This window comes from Podarcis pityusensis (assembly GCF_964106645.2).
Source record: "Podarcis pityusensis genome assembly, chromosome: 7".
In the NCBI taxonomy this organism is placed as follows: domain Eukaryota; kingdom Metazoa; phylum Chordata; class Lepidosauria; order Squamata; family Lacertidae; genus Podarcis; species Podarcis pityusensis.
This window is the reverse complement of record NC_138031.1, coordinates 74,362,615-74,390,581: the sequence shown is the minus strand read 5'-3', so window position 1 is coordinate 74,390,581 and position 27,967 is coordinate 74,362,615. Positions and strand designations below refer to the sequence as shown.

General features: G+C 42.3%; 2 protein-coding genes across 3 annotated transcripts in view; one reads left to right on the top strand and one right to left on the bottom strand.

Moving 5' to 3' along the window:
* Positions 1–27,967, bottom strand: part of CDH12 (cadherin 12) — a 721,954-nt gene that overhangs the window by 406,239 nt on the left and 287,748 nt on the right. The window contains exon 3 of one of the 2 annotated variants that reach the window (XM_081014754.1): positions 21,184–21,264. The exons of the other annotated variant lie outside the window; for it this stretch is intronic. The gene's annotated coding sequence lies outside the window, so the exon portion shown is untranslated. The remainder of the gene's footprint in view (positions 1–21,183; positions 21,265–27,967) is intronic. 2 annotated transcript variants of the gene reach the window in all.
* The window catches only part of LOC308481973 (tigger transposable element-derived protein 1-like), a 449,404-nt gene that overhangs the window by 155,479 nt on the left and 265,958 nt on the right, over positions 1–27,967 (top strand). The window lies entirely within an intron of this gene.

Sequence of the window (27,967 nt, the reverse complement as noted above, 5' to 3'; positions counted from 1 at the left end):
GCAGTCCATTGTCTATCAAGACAGACAGATGGCAGCTGGCAAGGTTGTAGTGCATGAAGCAGGAGTGGAACTGTCCGTGCTGACTGTCCCAACCCCAAACTCCACACACTGAGCAGCTCTGTGTGAATGTTTTATGTGAAGGTTCTGAAAACACAGAGATAATCAATGCACAGAGGGAACAGAGTCAGTGGGGTAAATCCTGTACCCCATGGAAGCCTTCAGTATACTATACACATTTTAGTCCTCTTCAAGCATTCATGTAAACGCATGAGGGGCAGCGGGGACAAGTGTTACCATCCAACTTGTGATTAGAACAAAGACTGAGGTGGAACTTGCATGCTTGTTCCCATTGTTCCCACACACACCCCACACAAATTTACTGAAAATAGGATGCATGGTGAGGGCTTCCAAAATTGTTTACATCATCCAATTGTGGGACATCCAGAGACGGAGGGAACAAAGTAATTTTTGATGATGAACTCTAAACTTTGTGTGGAAGTAGGGTTTGGACTTATCTACCGGTATAACATTAAGGAAGGTTATTTTACAATATTACCTTGAAGAAAGGGACGCGGGTGGCGCTGTGGGTTAAACCACTGAGCCTAGGGCTTGCTGATCAGAAGGTTGGTGGTTCAAATCCCCACAACAGGGTGAGCTCCCATTGCTTGGTCCCTGCTCCTGCCAACCTAGCAGTTCAAAAGCACATCAAAGTGCAAGTAGATAAATAGGTACCGCTCTGGCGGGAAGGTAAACAGCGTTTCTGTGTGCTGCTCTGGTTTGCCAGAAGCAGCTTAGTCATGCTGGCCACATGACCCAGAAGTTGTCTGTGGACAAACACTGGCTCCCTCGGCCTACAGAACGAGATGAGCACGCAACCCCAGGGTCATCTGCGACTGGACCCAACGGTCAGGGATACCTTTACCTTTTTAATACAGGATAAGCACCCATTTATATTTTCTTATGCAAATGAGAGAATGAAGAGTTCATGTTCATAAATTTATTATAGCTTAGCAGCGACTGATTTCATTTTGGCATAAATATAGTTTTGTAAATATAGTTCTAGAAGAGCACAGCATTATTTTTATTTAAATTTCTAAATAAATTGATTGTAAAACAACTGATCTGATGGTGGTTTGCTATAAGCTTGTGTGCATGTTTGTAGATTTGCATACCTGTGTTGTAACTGAAGGGATTTTTAAATTTTTTTTTGACATAGGTTTCTATATTGGAAAAGTGATAAATGGTAATTTTAAAATGCACTCATTTCCCAGAAATTTAATGCTTAACCCTTATCTGCAGCATCAGCCTGAGAAAAACAACTTAATTCTAGGTTCTTTGCCTGAATAAAATAGCCCTTATTTCTATAGAAATTGCCATTCAGTATTCTAACAGAATAATTCCTTTTCCTGGAATAAGAATTGGGGAGACTTCATTTTCCCTCTCTAATATCATTCATTACTGTAAATCTAATTTATGATCTACTCACTTAATTTCTCTCTTCTTTTTAATGCTCAAAAATCTTCTTGGTGATTTCTCGACTGCATTAGCCCGTCACTACTCAGCAATATATTTTGCAAAATCCATTTATTTATTTTGATTTTAATCTTGCTATCTCTCTGGGTATAGTACATATAAATATATCCCTGAAAATATTAGTTAGACACATGCTATTTTATTTGTATTGCCAGGGGGATGGTGGGGCACTGTTAGGGATTTTTCTTGCCACAGGTGACAAAACAACTCTGCTTTTTTTGAGTGGGGAACCATTTGTTGCTCCACCTGAGGCAGTAAAATGTATTGGGTCAGCCCTCCTCTTCCTTTGCTTTCATTGTTCTCAGCAAATACAACAGAAAAACACATGAAAGAACTGTTATCAACTGACATTAATAATTGCCCATAGTGGTATTTAATCTGTTCAGCAGCCCATGAGATTTAGCATAATGTTGTCAACAAAATGGCATGGGTTGAACAACAAAGGGATTTAAATGGCCATGTTGGCAAACTGTCAAAACAACAACAAAAACAAGAAAGAATAAAAGAATAATAGAATTGTAGAGTTGGAAGGGAGCCAAGGGTCATCTAGACCAATCTCAACTAAAGCATGCAGGAAATTCAGCTAAAGCATTTGTGAAAATACAAAGAAAATTGCCATGGAGAAGAACAAAATCAAATCAACAACAGCAAAGTGTTGGAGAAAATTCTGAAAAATTACAGAAAGCTAGAAGCACATTACCCTCAGAAAAAAACACACACACATGAAACGAGGTTATTCATTTTATTCCAGCTCTAATTATTTCTGTTTTTGATGTATTACTTAACATGTCAGTATGCCACCACTTTTGCTATATGTATGACATAAATGTTTAAAATGAGAATGGACTGACTACAAATAAGTAATATAGTCACTGGGGAAAATGATCGCATGCACGTTCACTAAGAGAGCGGGTTCTGAAATTCAGAAAGGGCTGCTGAAAGGAATGTCCATATATGGAGAGAAAATATAATTGCCTCTGAGTCAATCAATGCATGTATTTATTTTCTTTCTGTTCTGCTGCCAGTGTGCAAAATGTAACTTTCTTCAGAGCGGTTTTCCGTCCTCTCTTTTTTTTCTCTTTTTGCTGCTTCAGGCTGGGATGTTTACATTCAATTAAAGCTCCCCGCCTGCATTTCCCATGGGAATGTTTGATCTATATGATATGAGCGACATATATGCTCAGGTCATGCACAATGTATCATTAGCTTGTTGATTGTCTTCAGCACCTTTTCATAAGAAGATTTCATTAGCATGAAAATGGAAATTGACTCTTTGTTTTAGACAGGCTAATTGTTACCCAGGGTAATTTATAGAACACTAAATATTAAACTCATCAAAATGTATGAAGCTAAAGCAATTCATATCAGGCCGGCTAGGCAACTCTGATACACCAGCCAAGGGATAGGGCTGAGAAATCTAACAGTATGCATATCGACTTTTTCCTATGGGGAGCTGGCACCGGTTACTACAATACTCCATTATTTCTGTCTGTGTTTTGGTTCAGTGCTGAGGAACAAGGGTGCTATTGAGAGAAAGCGGGGGGGGGGGGCAATGTCACTGCAACATTCATGCTATGTTTCTATCCAAATTACTAATACTACAAAAGCCATTGTTGCTATAAACTGGTAGATTCAAATTGTGAACCTCCAGGGAATTCCGAGGATTCCTGGAAACTGTACGAGCAGGATGTGTTTTCATAAAATTGCCATCCCTGAATTTTTTGCAACATGCAACTGTGGCGATCGCACAGGGTCCCCGGACGTTTGTGATTGCCTCTTCGCTGCCACCAACCCGTTTCCCTCGGTTACACACGGAGTCTAGACAGTTGTTAACATTAACAAATAATTAAGTTTATTTTTATAAGCATGAACAAGTTTAAGGTTTCAGTTAATTTTTCTTGTCAGTTTCTTAATCTTAGTTTCTTTACTGTCCTCTACGTTCCTAATAACTTCAAACTGATTATCCCAACTATTATCAGAGCTTGCAGGGCAGCAGTTGAAGAAGGAGCAAAAAGGGTTTTCTTGTGTGTGTGTGTGTGTTTCTTTGTGGCTGATTGGCTGCTCTCCCTGTGCAAAGGTCAGAGGGGGCAGGGTTTCTGTTGAGGCAGGTGATTAGCTGTGGGAGGAGCTTATCAGAACTTGCAGGGCAGCAGTTGAAGAAGGAGCAAAAAGGGTTTTCTTGTGTGTGTGTGTTTCTTTGTGGCTGATTAGCTGCTCTCCCTGTGCAAAGGTCAGAGTGGCGCACGCAGTTTGATCCATCTTTTAGATTTAGGGGAGCTAGTCTCAAACGTTTGTTGGGGGAGACCTAGGTTTTTTTGTGGGGGGAGTTATTTGTCCTGTCTTCACGCTTTTTATGATGGAGGACCGCTGTAGCCACCCCCAACGACACGTTCTCAAGATGGAGGGGGAGGGAACAGCTGCAGTCGCCTGCGGTTCCTGCACAATGTTTGCCATCTTGCCAAAGGTTGCAGGCAGCTTTACCTGCAGCAATTGCATGTTGATTGCCCTCTTAAAAGACAAAGTCCAGCAACTGGAGGAACGTGTAGCTAAGCTCCAAAGAATTAGAGAGCTGGAGCTCTTCTTGGAAGCAACAGAGCACACCGTCTCCACCAAGAAGGAGACAGGGGACTCCCCTGAGAAGGAGGCTAGTTCACCAACACAGGAGCCAGATATATGGAGAAACGTGACTCAAAGAAGTAGGAGGCCCAGGGTTCGCTCTGATTGTTTAGAAATACACAATCGCTTTGAGGTCCTCTCCCCTAGCATGGAAGACGAAGAGCAGACTCTATTTGAGGATCTCTCCCTCATTACAGTTGATCAGGTATATGAAGACGAGCAGCAAAGTCAGTCCTCAGGGAATGTGCAGGCAACCTTGCAACGGACAGCTCATGGAAGAACCCCGACCAAACCTAAGAGGAGGCGTGTAGTGGTGATAGGGGATTCCCTACTGAGGGGAACAGAAGCAGTGATCTGTGGGCCTGACAAGATGTCTCGGGAAGTGTGCTGTCTCCCCGGGGCTAAGATCCAAGATGTAACTGAACGACTGCAAGGAATCATAAAACCCACTGACAAATACCCCTTCCTCTTGGTTCATGTGGGAACCAATCACACTGCAAGCAATAGCCTCCAGAAGATCAAAAGAGACTATGAGGCTCTGGGCAGGAAATTGAAGCAATTAAATGCACAAATTGTCATCTCATCTGTCCTCCCAGTTGAACGACGTGGCCCAGGGAGAGAGGGGAAAATAGTGGAAGTGAACAGCTGGCTTCGCAAATGGTGTAAACAGGAACGGTTTGGATTCTTAGATCACAGAGTGCAGTTTCTTGAAGATGGACTTCTGGCAAGCGATGGGCTGCACCTCACAATGGTTGGGAGAAATGTTTTTGCCAAAAATCTCAGAAACCTCATCAGGAGGGCTTTAAACTGACTAATGTGGGGAAGGGAGACAGTGCTCCTGAAGGTAGGAGTCTATCAACTGATGAAGATGATCATCCAAATGTCATAGACCAAATGGAGCAAACAGCACGCAGACCTAGTGGTGGGAGGAAAAAATCCTTAAATAAGAGACACGGGGGAATGATTAATGGACTTCAATGTCTGTACACTAATGCGCAAAGCATGGGAAATAAACAAGATGAGCTTGAGCTCTTGGTACAGCAAACTAAATATGACATAATAGGCATCACTGAAACCTGGTGGGATAAGTCCCACGATTGAAATGTAATAATGGGGGGATACAATCTATTTCAGAGAAACAGACCAGACAAGAAAGGAGGAGGAGTGGCGTTATATGTCAGGGATGTGTATACCTGTGAAGAGATCCAAGATTTAGAACCTCAAAGCCAAAGTGAGAGCATTTGGGTCAAAATTAAGGGAGAGAAGAATAACAGTGACCTCATTGTGGGAGTTTACTATAGATCCCCAAGCCAAACGGAGGACATAGATGATGCCTTCCTGGAACAGATGGCCAAGCATGCAAAAGGAAGGGAGATAGTAGTAATGGGGGACTTCAATTACCCGGATATTTGTTGGATGTCAAGCTCAGCCAAGAGCATAAGGTCAAACAGATTCCTCACTGGCCTTGCAGACAACTTCATTGTCCAGAAAGTGGGAGAAGCAACAAAAGGAACAGCTATTTTAGATCTGGTCCTAACCAATGTTGATGACCTGGTTAGTGGGGTAGAAGTGGAAGGATCATTAGGAGCAAGTGATCATCCTCTTCTGAAGTTTACTATACAGCGGAAAGGAGCAGCCAAGCAAACTAGGACTCAATTTCTAGACTTTAAGAAAGCCGACTTCATAAAACTTAGGGAAGTGCTGGGTGAGATCCCATGGACAGTAATACTAAAAGGAAAGGGAGTTCATGATGGCTGGGAGTTTGTTAAGAGGGAGATAGTAAAAGCACAACGTCAGGCAATACCAATGAGACGGAAACATGGAAGGTGCCTAAAGAAGCCAGGGTGGCTATCTAAAGAACTTTTAACTGAGTTAAGATTAAAAAAGGATGTGTACAAAAAATGGAAAAGGGGGGAAACCAGCAAAGAGGAATTCAAACAGGCAAAAAGTCAGAAAAGCTAAAGCACAGAATGAACTCAGGCTTGCTAGAGAGGTTAAAAGCAACAAAAAAGGCTTTTATGGGTATGTTCGTAGCAAAAGGAAGAACAAAGAAACAGTGGGGTCACTCAGAGGAGAAGATGGTGAAATGCAAACAGGGGACACAGAAAGGGCTGAACTCCTCAATGCCTTCTTTGCCTCAGTCTTCTCCAATAAAGAAAACAATGCCCGACCTGAAGAATTTGGAGCAAATGATTCAGCAAAGGAAACACAGCCCAGAATAACTAAGGAGATAATACAAGAATACTTGGCTAGTTTAGATGTATTCAAGTCTCCAGGGCCAGATGAACTGCATCCAAGAGTATTAAAAGAACTGGCAGATGTGATCTCAGAACCACTGGCAGTCATCTTTGAGAATTCCTGGAGAACAGGCGAAGTCCCGGCAGACTGGAGGAGGGCAAATGTTGTCCCTATTTTCAAAAAGGGGAAAAGAGAGGACCCAAATAATTACTGCCCAGTCAGTCTGACATCAATACCAGGGAAGATTCTGGAGCAGATCATTAAGCAAACAGTCTGTGAGCACCTAGAAAGGAATGCTGTGATCACCAATAGTCAGCATGGATTTCTGAAAAATAAGTCATGTCAGACTAACCTGATCTCGTTTTTGGACAGAATTACAAGCCTGGTAGATGAAGGGAACGCAGTGGATGTAGCCTACCTTGATTTCAGCAAGGCATTTGACAAGGTGCCCCATGATATTCTTGTAAAGAAGCTGGTAAAATGCGGTCTTGACTATGCTACCACTCAGTGGATTTGTAACTGGCTGACTGACCGAACCCAAAGGGAGTTCACTGAGAGCCAGTGTGGTGTAGTGGTTAAGAGCGGTAGATTTGTAATCTGGGGAACCGGGTTCGCATCTCCGCTCCTCCACATGCAGCTGCTGGGTGACCTTGGGCCAGTCACACTTCTCTGAAGTCTCTCAGCCCCACTCACCTCACAGAGTGTTTGTTGTGGGGGAGGAAGGGACAGGAGAATGTTAGCCGCTTTGAGACTGCTTCGGGTAGTGATAAAGCGGGATATCAAATCCAAACTCCTCTTCTTCTTCTTCTTCTTCTTCTTCTTCTTCTCATCAATGGTTCCTCTTCATCCTGGAGAAGAGTGACTAGTGGGGTGCCACAGGGTTCTGTCTTGGGCCCGGTCTTATTCAACATTTTTATCAACGACTTGGATGATGGACTCAAGGGCATCCTGATCAAATTTGCAGATGACACCAAACTGGGAGGGGTGGCTAACACCCCAGAGGACAGGATCACACTTCAAAATGACCTTGACAGATTAGAGAACTGGGCCAAAACAAACAAGATGAATTTTAAAAGGGAGAAATGTAAAGTATTGCACTTGGGTAAAAAAAAAAAAAAAAAAAAAAAAAAGAGAGGCACAAATACAAGATGGGTGACACCTGGTTTGAGAGCAGTACATGTGAAAAGGATCTAGGAGTCTTGGTTGACCACAAACTTGACATGAGCCAACAGTGTGATGTGGCAGCTAAAAAAGCCAATGCAATTCTGGGCTGCATCAATAGGAGTATAGCATCTAGATCAAGGGAAGTAATAGTGCCACTGTATTCTGCTCTGGTCAGACCTCACCTGAAGTACTGTGTCCAGTTCTGGGCACCACAGTTCAAGAAGGACACTGACAAACTGGAACGTGTCCAGAGGAGGGCAACCAAAATGGTCAAAGGCCTGGAAACGATGCCTTATGAGGAACGGCTAAGGGAGCTGGGCATGTTTAGCCTGGAGAAGAGGAGGTTAAGGGGTGATATGATAGCCATGTTCAAATATATAAAAGGATGTCACATAGAGGAGGGAGAAAGGTTGTTTTCTGCTGCTCCAGAGAAGCGGACACGGAGCAATGGATCCAAACTACAAGAAAGAAGATTCCACCTAAACATTAGGAAGAACTTCCTGACAGTAAGAGCTGTTTGACAGTGGAATTTGCTGCCAAGGAGTGTGGTGGAGTCTCCTTCTTTGGAGGTCTTTAAGCAGAGGCTTGACAACCATATGTCAGGAGTGCTCTGATGGTGTTTCCTGCTTGGCAGGGGGTTGGACTCGATGGCCCTTGTGGTCTCTTTCAACTCTATGATTCTATGATTCTATGATTCTATGAACTATCTATCTGACTCCACCTAACAGTTCCTCTCACTCTCTCACAACTTGACAAACCCACAGACTTATCCTCCCTCTTCCTTCTCCAACTCCCAACTCTCAACTGACTTCCACACAACTCGGACTCTAACTCTAACTCCTCCCCTTGTTCCCACTGGCCAATCACTTCACACTCATTTAACCCTTTCCTTATGACCCACCTAGGAGGCAAACGCCACAGCAACGCCTTCCTGGTAGACATGCAACAGCTTGCAAACCCTACAATGTTTCCAATTCTGCATGCTGTAGGAAGCAGGACCTGGGTGCAATAGCTTTATCTCTCACACACACTTGTATACAGAAGCATATTGCCTCTGGCATTGGCTGTTAATAGCCTTATCCTCCAGGAGTTCATCTTATTCTCCTTGAAAACTATTAAAATTTTGAAAGTCATTACCGTATCTTGTCAATAGCAAAACAAGTTCAAAGCAACTGCTGTAAACAATGAAATGGTATGTATATGAGAGGCGCCAAATACATTGGCATAAGAGAGATCCAAATTTGGCCATATTGACAATAAAGGGATGGAGAGCTTGAAGCCTCCAGGTTGGACTGCAGCTCCCATAATAAGCTGATAGGCAGGGTTGAGGGGACTGCAAGTCCAGCAACATTAGGAGAGTCACATGTTCTCTGTCCCTCATTGATAATTTCAATATAGCTTTAAAAGGTTTATATGTTGACTAATGTATTGTAGTGGGACACAGGTGGCACTGTGGGTTAAACCACAGAGCCTAGGACTTGCTGATCAGAAGGTCGGCGGTTCGAATCCCCGCGACGGGGTGAGCTCCCGTTGCTCCGTCCCTGCTCCTGCCAACCTAGCAGTTCGAAAGCACGTCAAAGTGCAAGTAGATAAATAGGTACCGCTCCAGCGGGAAGGTAAACGGCGTTTCCGTGTGCTGCTCTGGTTTGCTAGAAGCAGCTTAGTCATGCTGGCAACATGACCTGGAAGCTATATGCCGGCTCCCTCGGCCAGTAAAGCGAGATGAGCGCCACAACCCCAGAGTCGGTCATGACTGGACCTAATGGTCCTTTTTAATGTATTGTAAGAAAGAATGAATGTGTAAAGAAAATAATAAAAAATTATTGGAAGATAATTTCAAAAAGCTTTAAGATACAAGAAGGAGCCCATCAAATGTTCCCACTGCAAACAACTTTTTCAGCCATCTATCTTGAATATACCCAAGAATGAGGCCATTTGAAAATTTCATCCACAAAGACATAATGAAATCTTTCTCCCAACTGACATGGTGCCCTTCATGATTTAATATATGTTGCTTAAATTCATCCTGTTCAAAATTATGGTCAACTATGAAAGAAGAAGCAGGATATTGCTTCACATTTTTTGAAATGTTTTCCTTAGGCAGAAAACAATATCAACATGAAGGCAGCATTGCTTTAACTTTCTCCATCATTCCATCATAGAACACATCAAAAATCTGTTTAAGTAAGTTTTATAATAATAATAATGATAATAATAATAATAATAATAATAATAATAATAATAATAATAATAATAATATTCCTGTTTAAAATCCAAAATAAATCTCCATTAAGTCTGATGGAATCAGAATAATTTGTCCTCCACTCTAAGTATTACCTGGAAGTAAGGCTCATCAAACTCATTTAGAGAGATTTTCCTCTCACTGGACATGCAAACGATTGTGCTGTCAGGTTGCAATCCTGTGCACATCTACTTGGAAACCTCACTGAGCTCAAGAAGACTTACTTCTTGACTGCACGTAAATCACGGAAAAGACAATTTCAATTCAGACTCAGATATTTTAATGGTCGAGTTGCATGATTGAGGTTGAATGCCTTGGGAACATATTCCATGTTAATAAAAATGGGTCAGTCAATAGGAGATGGAGCTCCATATGGTCCACAAACTGAAAGGAAGTGGAAAAGCTGTTGATTTTGTCTGGCAGTGATAGAGAACAGAAGAGACAATGCACCAGAATAATATGATCTTCCTTTCATCTTTGGCTTCTCTTCTGGGGCTACTGATGCTTGATTTCTACACACTTTGATCAGCTGAGGGTGGGCTTTGTGCTATTTTAGGCAAAAGGAAAAATAATAAAACAAAGGGAGGAAGTTTCTGGTTGAATTAGATTCTACTATTGTTTAGGCATAAGGATCTGTGTTGCCTTCTGTTGGGCAGGTAATGCTGTACTGTTAGTACGGCTGTGCAACACACACGCACACTATTAGATTCAGGGCACAATTTGGCATTTCAGATCAGACCCCCATTCATCACAGATCTGGATCCAACAGGGCTCCAGTTTCAGCTTGCAACGGGAACCCAAATCATCAGTACTTCCTTTGGGAAATCAAATTTATTTAACTTTTTCATATTCGGAGACATTGTAGCTCTTCAGGACAGATTTCAAGGGTGGGGGGGAATCCTTGCTTGGGTATAACATAAAACTATGGTCTAGTGTTAGATTTCTGTGCATGAGCCTTTCTGTGTGTGACTTGGGGAAGTCTCCAAGGGTGTTCTAGCTAGGAGCAGGCCTAGAAAATCCTCAATAACCCTAAAAGGTCCTTCCCATTGATGTTTGTATTGCTCTTCCTTCCTGAACTGCTCTGCCAGTTGTGACCAATCTATTTAAACTGATATCTCCTATCAGTCGATTTCCCACCTGTTCCTTCAGGTACAGTATGGAGTAGGTGAGGGGGACCTTCTGCCCACGGCCAATCAGAAAAATAGGAAGGGAAATCCTACTGGGATCCAAAGTGACTGGTCTTAGTAATACTTCCACCTGTAAGACAGTGTGTGTATTACAGTGCTGATTAACAGTGATGTATATACAGCGGCACATGCCTTCCACTCATCTGGCTAGCACAAAAAGGCAGCATGTGCCTGTATGTCCCATCTTGTTGTCCCATCTTTCTTTGGGCGTGTTCACAAAGCCACTTGTGCCCCATGCACTCATATTAGCAGAAAGACAAAGGGATATACGTGTGTGTGTGAGAGAGAGAAAGAGAACGCTCACCAAATTTTCTAGCTGGCCTGCAACTGCATATTAAGTATTTTATTTGAACACCACATTTTGGACAGTCACCCTAAAATGAGATATGCAGGAATCATACTGATGAAATAGAGTAGTCCTCTCTTTAAAAACAAACAAATAAAAACCAAGATCCAGGTCAAAACTATATTGAAATGTTAGTAAAAGACAGAAGCATAGCTTGAAAATTAGCTCATGTGGGCAAATTGGATTTTCCATTCCGTATGCATATGATCATTTCCAGTCAGCCGGTAGCATTGCGGGTTGAAGAGTCAAAACCTTTCAGACTCTTTGGGTACTTCTGTAAGCAATCAATGCTGATATCCTCTATTGAATCCAACGGACACTCACCCAAGCTGTTTAGCTAGTCATTCAGTTCTGCACTTATTTGATTATTAGAAGGATGCAAAATGATCTCTTAGATACACAACATTAACCTTCAATCAATAACCACTTTAATGGTGGGTGGGACTCTTTTTCTCTAGCCTTTTCCAGCTGCATTAGTGCGACAATGCTGTTTTGAATAAAACATGTTCAATATGTCAAATGTTTACACAGAAAGACAATGCATTAGACATTCTACATTTCTATGCAACATTCTTCATCTCAAAGAATTTGAGGCACTGTAGTTTCTTAAGGGTTGCTTGGAACTGTAAATGTGTGTGAGGGATGACCACAGTGCCCAGAATTCTTTGAGATGAAGAATGTGCTTTGAATGTGTTTTGTGGTTAAAGTGTACACAGCCTGTGACCCGTGAATGACAGAATTTCACCTGTTTTCTGATTAAGAGAAATATTGCTGTTTTTCACCCATGCGGATCAATAAGTGGAAGGCATGCATATAACACCTTGAGTTTAGGTGATGCATGAGGTGATGTTTTCCAAGCACCACATTTTAGAAAGTAGGAAGTAAGAGGGAAAAGAAGATTTTCGGCCCACTAAGTTCCTAATCTAAGATCAAAACTATCAACAGTAGAGGAAAAATAGCCAAGGTGATAGACAAGCATTACAGAAATACTTAAGAACATCTGTGTTCCTATGAAAGAACCTCGGGTTGCATACACTTCAGGTTACATACACTTCAGGTTACAGACTCCGCTAACCCAGAAATAGTGCTTCAGGTTAAGAACTTTGCTTCAGGATAAGAATAGAAATTGTGCTCCGGCGGCGCGGCAGCCACACGAGGCCCCATTAGATAAGTGGTGCTTCAGGTTAAGAATAGTTTCAGGTTAAGAACGGACCTCCGGAACGAATTAAATACTTAACCTGAGTTACCACTGTATTTGATGTTAAATTAAGAATGACCTTTTCTGATGGAACATGTTGTGCCCTTCAGATGGTTCCATCAATGCATGCTTTTCAGTTAGCCAGATGGAACAATCCCCACTATCATCCCCCCACATTGTTCTCAGACTGCTCCTGATCCCTACAAGCCAATTTCAGGGGCACAGGGGAGGAGCAGGAAGGACTGAGAAGAAGAAGAAAACCTATTACAGTGGTACCTCGGGTTACATATGCTTCAGGTTACAGATGCTTCAGGTTACAGACTCTGCTAACCCAGAAATAGTACCTCGGGTTAAGAACTTTGCTTTAGGATGAGAACAGAAATTGTGCTCCAGTAGCACAGCAGCAGTGGGAGGCCCCATTAGGTAACGTGGTACCTCAGGTTAAGAACAGTTTCAAGTTAAGAACGGACCTCTGGAACGAATTAAGTTCTTAACCTGAGGTACCACTGCATGTTGAATACAACCCAACTTAGTAAAATGCATTATAGTAAAGAACTACTGAGAAAGTTTAAATGGTGGAGAAAATAGTTGTTGCCATTTCTGTGGCATGGAAGAAGAAAGCTACTGCTGCGGTAATAAAAACGGTCATGGCTGTCTGTCTCCACGTAAGCACCCAGTGAATACTAAAGTTCTCCATCAGAGTATCTGAGCACACAATCATGTGGGGCAAGTCAATAACAAATTTCTGGGGCCCAGTTTATACATTTACAAGAATCCAATGGTGAAAAATATGTGATGAAAAATATTAACATATGCCTCAGTTTCATCCTGAATTCAAAAGTATGTATTGATGGCTTCAAGCAGTATTTGTTGTTGTTTAGTTGTTTAGTCGTGTCCGACTCTTCATGACCCCATGGACCAGAACACCCCAGGCACTTCTGTCTTCCACTGCCTCCCGCAGTTTGGTCAGGCTCATGTTTGTAGCTTCGAGAACGCTATCCAACCATCTCATCCTCTGTCATTCCCTTCTCCTTGTGCCCTCCATCTTTCCCAACATCAGGGTCTTTTCCAGGGAGTCTTCTCTTCTCATGAGGTGGCCAAAGTATTGGAGCCTCAGCTTCAGGATCTGTCCTTCCAGTGAGCACTCAGAGCTGATTTCCTTCAGAATGGATAGGTTTGATCTTCTTGCAGTCCATGGGACTCTCAAGAGTCTCCTCCAGCACCATAATTCAAAAGCATCAATTCTTCAGCGATCAGCCTTCTTTATAGTCCAGCTTTCACTTCCATACATCACTACAGGGAAAACCATGGCTTTAACTATACGGACCTTTGTTGGCAAGGTGATGTCTCTGCTTTTTAAGATGCTGTCTAGGTTTGCCATCGCCTTTCTCCCAAGAAGCAGGCGTCTTTTAATTTTGCGGCTGCTGTCACCATCTGCAGTGATCATGGAGCCCAAGAAAGTTAAGTCTCTCACTGCCTCCATTTCTTCCCCTCCTATTTGCCAGGAGGTGATGGGACCAGTGGCGTAATCTTAGGTTTTTTATGTTGAGCTTCAGACCATATTTTGCGCTCTCCTCTTTCACCCTCATTAAAAGGTTCTTTAATTCCTCCTCACTTTCTGCCATCAAGGCTGTGTCATCTGCATATCTGAGGTTGTTGATATTTCTTCCGACAATCTTAATTCCGGTATGGGATTCATTTAGCCCAGCCTTTTGCATGAATTCTGCATATAAGTTTCTGTTAAAGCCGACAGGAAATAAGAGATTCTCATGAACTCTCAGCTAGGGATGAATGGCACTGTCAATTTCAGCAGCTCATTTTTCAACTCTTAAATTTAGTTCATCCCATTTGTGCACAAGTTTTCATTTTTTTAAAGGAAATGGGCATAGAATTTTGCTTGCATTTTTTCTGCTCTAATGTGCAAAATTTTGCAAGCAATTACCTCTGTTAAAGTGCATTTTTGTATGATAGGTTCACTAATACATGCATTTTTGCACACTTCCCCCTCATATGTGTGTTTTTTATACAGTTTAGTTAGAGAAACATATTGTAAAATACAGAAAAGGGAACATTTGAAAAAATAGTAGTGTTTAGGCTTTCATATTGTTTTGGAAAGTACAAATTTGTAAACTGAATAAATTCCTCCCTCATTACTGCTCTGGACACTGGCTGTTGGTGATAGTAGGTGGACTTGGTAACTGAGAGTGCTGAAGGCAAAACCAGGAGTGGACTTGTAGTCTACCTTTGTTGTAGGCCTGATCTCCAAAAGTGAACAGGTTTTCCAGGTTTTCCAGCAAATAGACCTGACCTTTTAATGCATTTTAAATCTCCTGCTGGAAACCACCCAGAGTGGCTGGGGAAACCCAGCCAGATGGTCAGGGTATAAGTAATAAGTTGTTGTTGTTGTTGTTGTTGTTGTTGTTGTTGTTGTTGTTGTTGTTCAAAATGTTTCATTGTTTTTTCCAGAAATGTCTGGAGCAGATATGTGCATATTTCTTAAAATCTTATCGCTTACCTTTTTCATGTTAGTAGATGTAGCTTTGATTTATAAACTTCAGAATAACTTTTGAAGAACACTATAAACTAGGTCAACCCTCCTAGATTCACATACATCCAAGCAAAATTCAGTCTTCAAATTGAGTCGACAAATTCAAAACACATACTGCATTTCAACCCTGGGTTTAATTGGAAATATCCTGTTCCCTGGTCTTGTTACTGGCAAAAGTGAAGAGATATATTTAACTACGTCTAATTAGTTAGCTTTTGCAAGTATGCAGAAATTTTTCATTAGCTAGCTGGACTTGGAACCAATTGCTACCAAATGTCTAGTAAACACTGCTCCCCACCCAGTCTTAGAAGAACATCTATTTCCACTTCCAGCTTTTCTTATCTCTCTCCAAACCTTGTGGACTTTGTTAACAAAAAAATGCAACTCTTTGGATAAAATTATTTGCACACATATATTTAAAAGAAAACATGAAGAACCAGCTTCATATGTTGGTTGTACCATGGTGGGGTAAAGGTTTTCAGCTGAGAAATTTTGTGAAAGAGAGCTGATAGTCAATGAGCAAAAACATGACAAAAACTTTTTGTAGCACAGTGACTTACTCTCCAATATCATTTTATTAAAGAAATCTTAAGTTAGGTAGAAAGCAATCCTATGCAGATGAAGCTGACTTAAAGCAAACTGCTATAAATGAAGCCATCTTACACCAGATCCAAACACCATTTGGCAGTGGGGCTGCTTCTGCTGTCGCCGCTCTGATAAAGTCTGGCAGAAGGTGACTGTTAGGATAAGACTAAACTTTAAAATAGTATTCTGTGCTGGGATGTCAGCTTACATGACCAAGCTGAATGGGTTTGGGATACAGCCTAAGTCCCTGTTCTCTGACCCTGATCCCACCATACCCCTGAAATACTAAAACATCTATGACACATGGTCATCCAAGCTCTACTTAAGAACCTCCAGTGAATTTGCAAATGCATAAAATAACAGCTTAAAACTATTCATATTTTATTGCTTGTGATCTTTAAACTTTTCAAACTCAGAACTAGCCTTCATGTCTAATCTGGGGCTGATATTTTCTATTTATTTAACTAATTCCATTTATGAATCACTTCCTATAGAATATGAAAAAGCTATTTGACAATCAAACCAACACAATTAGAACCCATTAATATTTGTATTTTAACTAAATGTTTTGAATCTAGATCTATATGGGTCTATCATTCAGCCACTTTGTCATTTTCCATTCCGTTTCCTATTGTGTATCATTCCTTCTGGTCCAGAGAAAATACTGTATACAAATTTGCTTAAAATAATAATAATCACAGATTGCTTATCTCTTCTAATCTAGGAATAGAATATATTTGATTTCCAGTTTGTTTGTTTGTTGTATTGTGGTACACTTCTGTGGAAATATTATTTTCCCCCTGCACTGAGCCCATTTGAGGTCTAAAGATGCACTGCAAACTTTGCCAAAGGAGACCGCAAGTTGACCTTCCAATGTTAAAGGATAGAGGTGAACTAAAAATAATTCCTCCCTCCATCTACGCATCTAAGTGCTTTTGTGTGCCAACAGGAAGCACTACAGCAGAAAAGATGTAGGCGGCGCCGCTGTGACTCTCTTGTGGGCAGGAAGAAAAATAGCTTCTGCTTTATTTGACAACGTCATCACGAATGTGAAGCACACAATTTATAAAGCCATCCAAATTAAATCTCTGCCATTTTAGATTGCAATCTGGATTGTAAGGGTTCTGATGCAGCGATGCATCAATTCTTTAGCACGCGAAAACAACCTACCAACCCCCCCTAATCTCTACAGGCTTTGCACAGGGGTAGCATTTGGTGGTTAATGTCCATTAATAGCCCTGCAAATGTAAATTAATGATGAGCGCAATCATCTACCTATCTATCAAGGGTTTTTATATAGACATCCATCACCACAATGGATTAAAAAAAGAAGAAACAGGGATGATTGCCTTTCCCTTTCTATCGATGAAGAGTTATTTTGCTTGCTTTAGCAGTTACATTTTTCCATATAACAAAGTGAATCTTGTTCTCCCCATGTCAGCTGTACTCATGCAGTTCTCCTCACACTATTTCTATTAGCTGGGGAAAATGGGGTATATGGACTCCTTAGTCCAAGTGATTGGCCATATGTGCAAAGCCTTTTGGTGAATTGAGATATATTCCACAAACTTAAACTCCAATGCACAGAGCAATACCAATTTACAGAGTCAAAGTCACATTTGGATCAATTTTTACGGCTACTTTCTATGGAGGTATAAAATAAAAAGACATGCAGATTTATATGAGAAGAGTGGTTTTACCATGTACCTCCAAATCAAATAAACCTGAGAGAACTTAACAACAAGCCACAGGATAAACACAAACTGTACTTTTGAAATATCCCTTGCATTCTGGCTTCAGAATGTTGAAATAATTTGCTGATACTCCATTGCTGAAGTATCATAGAATGCTTGTGAGAATTCCAGTTACTCAGACATTTTAAAAACTGTGAGCACACAAAACGTATGGCCTGATGGTAGTACCATACCCTCCAATATTTCTTTGATGAAAATAGGCATGCCCTATTTCATAATAATAATAATTTTATCATTTATACCCCACCCATCTGACTGGGTTGCCCAAGCCACTTTAGCCAGCTTCCAACATACCGGTATATAAAAACATAATAAAACATTAAACATTAATAAAACTTCCCTATACCGTGCTGCCTTCAGATGTATTCTAAAGGTTGTATAGCTGCTTTTCCCATTGGCTCAGGTGGCACGAAACTCTGACATTTCTCTGATGAAAATAGGGACATCCAAAGGAAAAGTGGGACATTCCATGATGAAATCAGAAGCTGGGATGGGTTTCATAATTCTGGGACTGTCCCTGGAAAATAGGGACACTTGGAGGATCTGTGGGACAGGTTGCATGGGAAGGAGGAATCTCTGTCACAACGTAGTATTCAACTATTTGAGTGTGTAAATATAGTGTGTGAAAGTAGTAGCCAGTCAGTGATAAGGACAATTAAGTCTCCCTGATTTCAATGAAAGAAAAGCATACGCTTAATATTCCAGCTGAAATAAATTCAGCTTAAAAGTGTGGCTAGATCGTGTCCTTCATGTTTATTTCATTTTCATTTTCACCTTATTTTTCTCTTGACACATCAGATTTTTATCAGTACTGATCACATTCTGAGAGAAAATCAAAGAATTTCTGTGCTTGCCATAGAAGGAGACACTAGAGAGCAAAACAGCTAACATCTCAACCTCGTCAAGGTCAGCTTTCCGCCGCATGCAAACATCTATACGGCACTAAATTCCCAGCAGGGGGAAGAAAAGGATTTGAGTGAGTAAATAGCTATGATAAAAATGAACACCAATCTCAAGAGTCATCATGAAGGCTGAGCTTAATGGATCACTTGCAAAATAGTGGATATTAAACTGTCTCTGGTGCCTTCTATCAAAGAAATGACAGACAGCTAAGTTTACACAGATTTACCATCAGAATGCATTTCAAACCATGAGTGTTTCTTTTTGCCTTTCACAAGGCTCTGCCCATATTTGACAATTGCTGAGATATTTCCGAGAAGTAAAAGAAGTACATATTCAAATTTTCCCATTAACTCTATTAATGCTAGATGGAAACATTTTCTCAGTAATATGAAATAAGCACTTTGATAAAGACAGATTTGTCTTTTCCTGGGATTCACACGATTTCAGTTTTCACTTGATAACAATGAAGGGTGAAATTGTTAAATCAGTTATTTTTTGACTCAACAGAATTTCTCTCCTCCTTTTAGACAAATCACCTTCCTCCTAACTGGAGTTTGACAGCCATAAGTACAATGATCAATTACGTCCCATAATTTCTTAAGTAGATAAATAATACATACAATTGTTGTCTGATGTTTGAACAAGGAAATGAACTTGGAAGTTTTCTATTGTCAGTTTACGTAATCTACTGACATGATATCTGTCACAATGATATCATGTGCAAAGCCTGTCTCCAACATCAGGTACTAAGTTCACATAGCAGAAGAATTCATTTATGCAAAAGTCTCATGCAGTTTAGATTTCCACATGATAGTTGTCATATGGTGAACATATACGAATATGTAGAACTCCCCATTTCCAAGGAAATGAAAATAGGTGTATTAAGACTTTTTGTTCCCCGTAATCCCTTGGCTGTAAGAATGGGCCAGGAATCCAGTTCCAATGGACCTTGGTATATATTTGTGAATTTGACCGCTTAGAGCAGAAACCTAGCAGCAAACTGCATTTCCATCCAAAATATTTTATGACTATTGTCCAATAGATTATATTGCCTGCACTTCCGGGTTGGCGCCATCGCCGAATGGCGGACTCCCTCCGAGCTCCGGAGGGAGCCTGCTCGGCAGGGGCTGGGTCCTACCGCACCGGCGATGCGGGGACCCTTAAAAACCACGGCCACGGGGGCCGTGGACATGGAGACTCGGCTGGCACCGCTAGCGCCCTCCCGACTTGTGAAGGAGCCTTTTTAAAGGCTACGGATCGGGTGCCGGGGAGAAGCGTGGTGCTTTGAGTCCTCTGCTATCCCTGCCGAGCGAAGCCGCATGCCATCCGGCGGAGAGCGCTGACTTCTTCCATTGAAAATTCGGACTTCTTAACAATAACCCGTGAGTAATTTGGAAACCGGGTTCAAAAGGAGAAAAAAAAAGAATTTTTTTTTTCGGATTGGACACGAGCGGCGGGGGATCCAAAAAGGAAGTCAGTCCCCCTCCCTACTGTAAACCTTCCAAAACAAGGATGGGGAAACCAAGGTCCAAAAAGATTTGTATTGCTGATAAAAACTAAGAATTCCACGATGGGGAACTACAAGAACTGTGCTGGAGGAAGAATTGAGGGAGAAGGGAAATGTAACCCCCCCCCTGGGAACCGGGGTGATTGAAGAGAGAGCCTGGTGAAAAGAGTCGGAGATTTTGACAGCTGTCAAAGTAGCTGTCAAAGTCGGAAAGCAGAGAGGATTTTATTAGGAGAACTTTGCTGGTTAAATTTGTTACAATTTGCTATAACCCGTTAAAACTTGGATACAAAATGGCGAAAACATGGATAACAATCGGACTTTTGGACTAGAGAAAGCAAAGTTACAACAATCCCCCTAGAGGAATTTCGGGACACTACAAAGATGGTCGTAAGTGGAAAAATACCATTGGAATTTTACAGGACTGGTTATCTTCTGGGAAAGCTGCAAAACGGAAATAATATTTTGTCTACAGGGTGTTCAGCTAAAGGAGACAATAGAATTTTCTATTGAAGAAAGGAAGGGACTGAACGCAAGTTTTTGTTCCTGAATAACAATAATCCCTGCAGAGTTACTAAGCTTCTGAATTAGAACGTTTCAGCAGCGGAACAAGAGGAAACTGGACTACAACTTGGAAAGAACAATGGGGGGAGTTTTATTAAAGATTTGAAGTTAAATGTTTTAAAAAATAATTATAAAAAGAAAAAGCCAGCAAGGAGTTGGGGGAAATAGGTGATTTATGGACTTTAAGAATTCCAGGCAGATAACATGGTTTGGTGGTCAGGGGGAAATTAAACCGGGGACAGGGGGGGGGAGAACTAAAATCCAAAGGCTTGTCAACTTTTTTTTCTGAATGAGCTCTTTCTCATCTATTATACTTTTTATTTCTTATTTCTTATATTTCTATTGTGTGGGGTGTCCTTATCATTAAAAAAAGGGAAATTGTGGAATGAAAATGGGGTGGGCCCTGGGGAGAGAACTTTTGTCTTTTATTAGGGGTATTGATGAGGAGTGTATAAATTTTAAATTCGAATAATGGTCTAAACAAATTAAGTTTCAATTAGAACTGAGAGCTTGTGGAGCCAACAATATGAAAGGAGAATATGGTAGGGGTGGGGGAAGGGGGGAGTCCCGGAAAGTGGATGTATGAAAATAAGGCTTTGAATGTATTTTAATCTTTACTTTCTGTATTTTTGAAAATCTTAATAAATATCATTAAAAAAAAAAAAAATAGATTATATTGCCTGGGGGACAAACAAGGACAGTAGTAGCAGCGGGCAAACTGTAGTGGAAGTGCTCCAAGTTAAAAACATCATTTCACCCCCCCCCCCATAAGTATATAATTTTGGAGATTAAACTTACCTGTTTTGCTCTCTGTCAGAGTCTGAAGATCCAAAGGCAACCCTTAACATCCTAACTTTATTGAAATGAATTGGGCTGGGGCTGGAAGGGACAGAGGAAATGGAATGAGAGTGAGCATACTTTTAATGAATCTGGAGAAAGCATATCCTGTTCTACTTCCCTTCCAGCCCCTGACTCCTATGACGACGAGTCATCTAATCAGCCAACTTTTTGGTTATGTGTATAAAATGTGAGCTCACAATTGTAACTCTTCACATTTTAATGGAATCAGTAGCGGTAGTGAGGAGTTGCAGAAAGATGGGAATGGGGGGGGGGGAATTTAGATATTTAGTATGTTACATCACCACCTGGGTCTTCCTCGCAAGCAATGACATTCAATTCTGCCTCATATTTTCACTTAGGCAGCTCCAAGATTAAAGTATTGGCAAGTGCCATGTTTTTCTAAGAGATGGAATATTTGCAGACGTCACTAAAATGGTGCCCTTCCTCTGTTGTTGGGCTACGCACCCCATCAGCCCCAGTCAGCAAGGCCAGTGATCCAGGATTATAGGAGTTGTAGACTAACAACTGGCCCATGACACAAGGAAGCATGAGCAGCTTAAGAGCAACAGAACATACCATGGAATGAGCAATGCTAGGCATATCATTATAAGACTGAAGAACTAACAAATGGATATGACAAAGATCAAAAGTTATGGAGCTAGTGGGAAAGCCCCACTTAAAATGGACATATGGCAAGAGATGACTCAGATTGATGGAATGAAGCAATGTTAGTGTGGAGACCCTACAATTTTAAAAGGTCTAGGGGATGTCCATTTATGCAATGGGTGGATGATCTAAAACTAACAGTAGGACTTAAATGGATGCAGTAAGTAAACCCAAGAGAATGTTGGAGGTGTCTACTGGAGGAGGAAGAAAAGGAGGACTTAGCTAACAACAACAAGAAGGCGCCATGTTGACTAGCTTTAGGATTCTGCATGTCTCAGTGGCCATGCACTGACGCTCCTGGGCCTGGTGGATGAAGCACCCAGTAGTGACTAGGACCCACTTCCAGGTTAGTTAAAACAGCACTGAAAACTGTTAACGTCATGATTCTTAAAAACAACAACACCCACATGTATTTTCAAGAACACTTAGAGCTTCAGCTATGTATACTGACACAGCTGGTATGCCCAGCTGCCTAAGTGCAGGTGTCGTAGATCATGCACAAAGGCGATTGTTCTCCAAAATAAATTGTGTTAAACTGAGTAGGACTTCTTGAATATTTTTTAGCAATCATAGCTGCAACTAGGAGGCCATCATCAGGGCGTGAATAAGCACAGGGTTCTTTGGATGTAGAGCAGCCCAATAAAATAATATGTGCTTTGCAACTTCAGCTTCACAAAGACCAGAAAGTTGCAGCCCAAAATCATTCTGTTTTTAAAAATCTCATACAGTCCCTCAAATCTCTTTTCAGCTGCCAAGACTGGCATGAGAACACAGTTTAATCCGGTTTTCTGAAGCTCATATAACAAACCATTAGAAAAACATTAGTGATTCTCTGTCTGGATACAAAACAAACAGCAAATTTCATTCTGATTGATTTCTTTATCATGAAGAACAGTAAATTTTCCTTCCTCTCAGCTGTAGCTAAAGGAAAACAGTTATTTTACAGAAGGGTGAATTCATCCTCCCTTAAAAAAAAAAAAAAAAAACCCCAGCAACTTCTGCATAAGAAGAATTGGGCATAGAACTTTTGAGGTGAGCAATGCTGCCAAGGCAAGCATTTCTGTTCCTTTAAGCAGGGAGAAAACTGGATGTTCCAGATCTCTCACCGTACTCAAAGTTGTTGTCATCTCCTGAAACAGAGAGGGAGATTTGTGCTTAGCTTGCACAGTTGGCAGATAGTTGGCCAGGGACACAAACAAAGCAAAGTGCTCTTCAGCCCACAGTAGATGACCCAGACAATTGGCCTCCACAAAACCTCCCTCTTCCAGGTAGGCTTCCAAGCAGATCGGCAAGGCATAGTTCTGCCTTTTGCCTTAAATCATAGTGTAATCATTGGTTTGTTGTTGTTATTTTCACTTTGTATTTTGTGGGCTGTCCTTTCTTGGAGGTTTTTAAGCAGAGGTTGGGTGGCCACCTGGCATGGATGCTTTAGTTGAGATTCCTGTATTGCAGGAGATTGGACCAGATGATCCTCATGGTTTCTTCCGACACTACAATTCTATGATTCTATGCCCCTGAAGCACCCTTGGGTTCCAGAGACCCAACCTGAATATATATTTCAGACTTTTAAAAATGCACACTACAGGCAGCAGTACCATCAACATGTACCACACGGGCAATGCAGAATCCTTTTTGTGATGGGGTGGCCAGATTTGCTGTCTGTATTCAAAATCTTCAGGAGTATGTGTGGCGATCACACAGGGTCCCCGGACGTTTAACGGTCTATTGATCCCTGTGCCACCACTGTGCTCGCTTCCCCACTGCCACCAACCAGTTACTCTCTGATAAAACACTGAGTCCAGTCAGTTGTTAAAAATGAACAAAAAAAACCCCAAGTTTATTTTACAAACATTAACAAGTTTATGGTTTCTCAGATAATATTCTTAACTTTTGTTTCTTTACCAGGCTATACCTTCCTAATACCTTCTGACTGATTATCTCAACTGTTTGACTGACTCCTCTTCACAAATTCTCTCACTCTCTCACACCAGACTAGGCCAACCCACAGACTTATCTTTTCTGTCCCTTCTAACTCCAGACTGTCTTCTCAACAACTCTAACTCACTCTAACTAACTAAAAAACCTCTGTGCTTAAACCTTATACACAGTTAACTCTGCCCCCTGGGTTCCCATTGGTTAGTCATTTTACAATTAGTTAACCCTTTCCCTATGAACCCAGTATGATTTCACACACATAGGAGAGCAAACGCCACAGTAAGGGTTAGGACCAGCATGCAGAAAGGAACTGTGCAGACAAGCTGTTCCTATTATTACTTCTATCCCTTCTACTGCCTTCCAAGTGTTGAGGAAGCCCAAGGTGATCGGAACACATAAATCCTGCTTTGCTACTCTTTAGAAATGGCCAACTTTAATGTAGCTAATCTTGCTTCTAGTGGGGAAGAGCTGTGCAGTTTTAATGGATCTCACAGTCTTACTGTGTAAGTCAGGCTGCTCTGGAAAACCTTGCTCCTTTCATCCTGTGGCAGTGCCAGCCATTGATAAGAGAGGTTACTTAAAGGTTAGATTGAGAAGATAATATACTGGGCTAGGGCTTTTCATTCATATATATATATTTAATTTGATTAACTAGTGTGCTTCCTCTGAAGAAAACCAGAGGTTCTAAAAAGTGACCATTCTGTCACATTGGTCTTCATTTTCAATGTGTCTCGAAGGGTTAAAAGGCTATATTGCTTCACCGAAGAAGCTATTTTTACGATGCTGCTGCTGAAAAAAGGAAAGATGGGATATGGAGAGAGCAGGTAGGATTCCCAGCCAGAATGGCTTTTAGAAAGATTTAGACCAAGATGTCTGAATAAACTGATTCGAGGAATGAAAGCAGAAAAGACTGGAGGAAAGATAATCTGTGAGTAATTTGAAAATAAAAAGTGATATAAAAAGAGCCTTTTATTTATTATGAATGTCTTCCATAGCAAGTGCTGACATTCTGCTGAGAAAAGTGAAAATGCTTTTGAAGACACCAAGCAGATAAGATCCCCATATATATATATATATATATATATATATATATATATATATATGAATGAGAGAACAAACCACTTGGCTGTCTGGAAAGAGCTTGCTCTTACATATTATTTCCCCTATTTTCTAGCATATAAGTGACAGCATAAGGGAGCACAAATAGAACAATCACTTCTCTAATAATGCTGTCTCATGTACGAAATATACTGATATTTAAGGTCCCAAACTGTGTGATCATTTAATGTCCTTCAGAGGCACTGTCCTTTCCATAAATTGTATCATTTCATATCTGTGATGGGACGATGAGCTGCTTGTGTGTAAAATCCTAGTCCCTCAGAGTTTGGTCAAGTTTGCAAACCTCTGTCTGTAACGGAGCCCCTTAAACATGGCTCCGTCAGTCGCTGGCAGATTCCGACAGTGGTTGCTTTCGGAATCGCTTCCAACATAAAAGCTCCTTAACGGAAACACGTCTTCTGGACTCTCTGCGTGACAGTTTCCGGCGAGGAGTGGGTGTCCCTACAGGAGGTCCTGAAACCTCCCCACTGTTTTCGCTGGAAGTGTCTCTGAGCCATCCCTCCAGCTCACTTTCCCTCAGCTCAGCTCCTCTCCCCCTACTGGTTCCCTCTTCAGCTGCTGAGTCTCTCCCAACCTGTGTGAGCCCTTTCACTTCCCTTCCTTCCGATGGCAGTTCCCTGACATCCACCTCCCCTCCAGGGCCCCCTTCATCCCCTCTCGCCCCCTCCTCTACGGGCGGTGAGGAGGCAAAACCCCGGAATGAACTTCCTTCATCTTCCGATGTCCCGAACACTTCTCTCCACCTGTTGCGGTTCCTGGTCTCGAAGTACTCCTCCTCCTCAGAGTCCATCTCCCCTTCCCCTTCCGAGTCCGAGAATCCTTCCAACTCCTCCTCCTCATCGGTGGTCCCAAAGTATTCCCTCCGGAACCTCTCCACAGGCTGAGGTTTCCTTGGGAACCTTTGATGGAACGTTTCTATCAATACCTCGTCATTGATATCTTCTGCCATTACCCAAGTGTTTTCTGACTCCGGTTCTCCTTCCCACGCTACCAAATACTCCACCTGATCCCCCTTCCACCTGGCGTCGAGGATTTCTGCCACATGGCTGCTGCATTCCCTTTCTTCTATGACCGGTCCCCGAGTGGCCATCCCTTCTCGTCCCCCCTCATACGGTGACAGTAACGACCTGTGAAATACTGGGTGCAGTTTCATGTGGTTGGGTAACCGGAGCCTGAAAGCCACTGGGTTGACCTGTTGAATGACCTCAAAGGGACCCAATCTCCTGGGTCTTAATTTCTTACAACCTCCTTTGAACGGCAACCCTTGGGTTGACAGCCACACCCTATCTCCCACCCTTATGGTTTCACCTTCCCTTCGGTTCTAGTCTGCCTGCCTCTTGTATTCTTCCTTCGCCCTTTCTAAGTTGAGTTGGAGCTGACGATGGATTGCTTCCATTTCTTCTACCAAAATGCTCGGCTGCCGGGACGCTCCATCTCTCCCCTTCTCCCCCTGGGAAACCCCTGGGATGACACCCATAATTAGCCAAGAAGGGGCTCATCCCTGTGGACACATTCTCGGCATTGTTGTAGGCAAATTCCGCCAGCGCCAACTTTTCTACCCAGTCATTCTCTCTGTCATTGACATAACACCTCAGGTATTGCTGGAGGACACCGTTTGCTCTTTCCGCCTGCCCGTTGGTTTCAGGGTGCCGGGCAGTTGAAAAGTTGACCTCCACCTGCAGTAAGCTCATGAGCTTCCTCCAGAACCTGGAAGTAAATTGTTTTCCTCGGTCTGAGACCACCCTCAATGGGACCCCGTGCAACCTAAAAATGTGTTCTACAAATAACTTCGCTGTCTCTTCCGCCGTGACTGCATGCGAGCAGGCTACAAAGTGGCACATCTTTGTTAGTAGGTCTACCACCACCATGATGGCTGTTTTCCCCTTGGACTTCGGCAGATCAGTCATAAAATCTATCGACACTGCCTCCCAAGGTCGTTCTGGGGTTGGTAAGGGTTCTAATAGCCCCGCCGGTGCCCGCCTCTCCCCTTTGGCTCGCTGGCATTGCTCACACCCTCTTACATACTCCCGTACATCTTCCCTCACCTTAGGCCACCAAAATTCCCTGGTGACCAACCACATGGTTTTGTGTTGTCCAAAATGCCCCGCCGTGGGGCTGTCGTGCAACTGCTTGAGTACCCTCCCCCTTAAGTCTCCTTCAGGGATATACAGTGCCCCTTTGTAATACAAAGCTCCATTTCTTTCCTCGAAACCCCCTGGTTCCTCTCCCTCACCCCTAAGACCTCTGAGCTTATTCTGGGCGTATTCATCATTCTCTGTTTCCTCTACCAGTTCTCTTTGTCCCACCAATGCCGCCCCACACACCCAGCGGTCCTCTGGAATGACATGTCTCTCTTCGGGTGCTCCCTCCCCCTCCAAATATTCAGGTTTGCGTGAGAGAGCGTCCGCCCTAATGTTCTCTGGGCCTGGCACGTAACAAATCTCAAAGTTAAATTTGGAGAACTCCTGGGCCCATCTCACTTGCCGTTGGTTGAGCACTCGTGCCGTCCTCCAATACTCTAGGTTCTTGTGGTCAGTGCACACTTGCACCTTATGTTGTGCGCCAATTAGCAGGTGCCTCCATCTCCGGAACGCCTCATGAATGGCTAGTAGTTCTCGGTCATACACCGTGTAGTTCCTCTCGGATTTGTTCAGCTTTCGCGAAAAAAAGGCACACGGTCTCCACTCTGACTCCTCCTTCCCTGGCTGCAGAAGCACCGCCCCAATCGCTCTGTCTGATGCGTCAGTTTCCACTCTCATCGGTTTTTGTAAATCCACATGCAGGAGTTGTTGTTCCGAGGCGAAGGCCCTTTTTAGTTCCTCAAATGCTCGCTCCGCCTCCTCAGTCCAAACGAACTTCTTCTTACTGCTGAGACAGTCCGTAATGGGCGCCGTCAGGTGGGCAAAGTTTCGGATGAACTTACGATAGAAGTTCCCAAATCCTAGGAACCTCTGCACATCCTTCCTTGTTTTGGGTGTTTTCCATTCCAGCACCGCCTGGACCTTGCCGGGATCCATGGCCA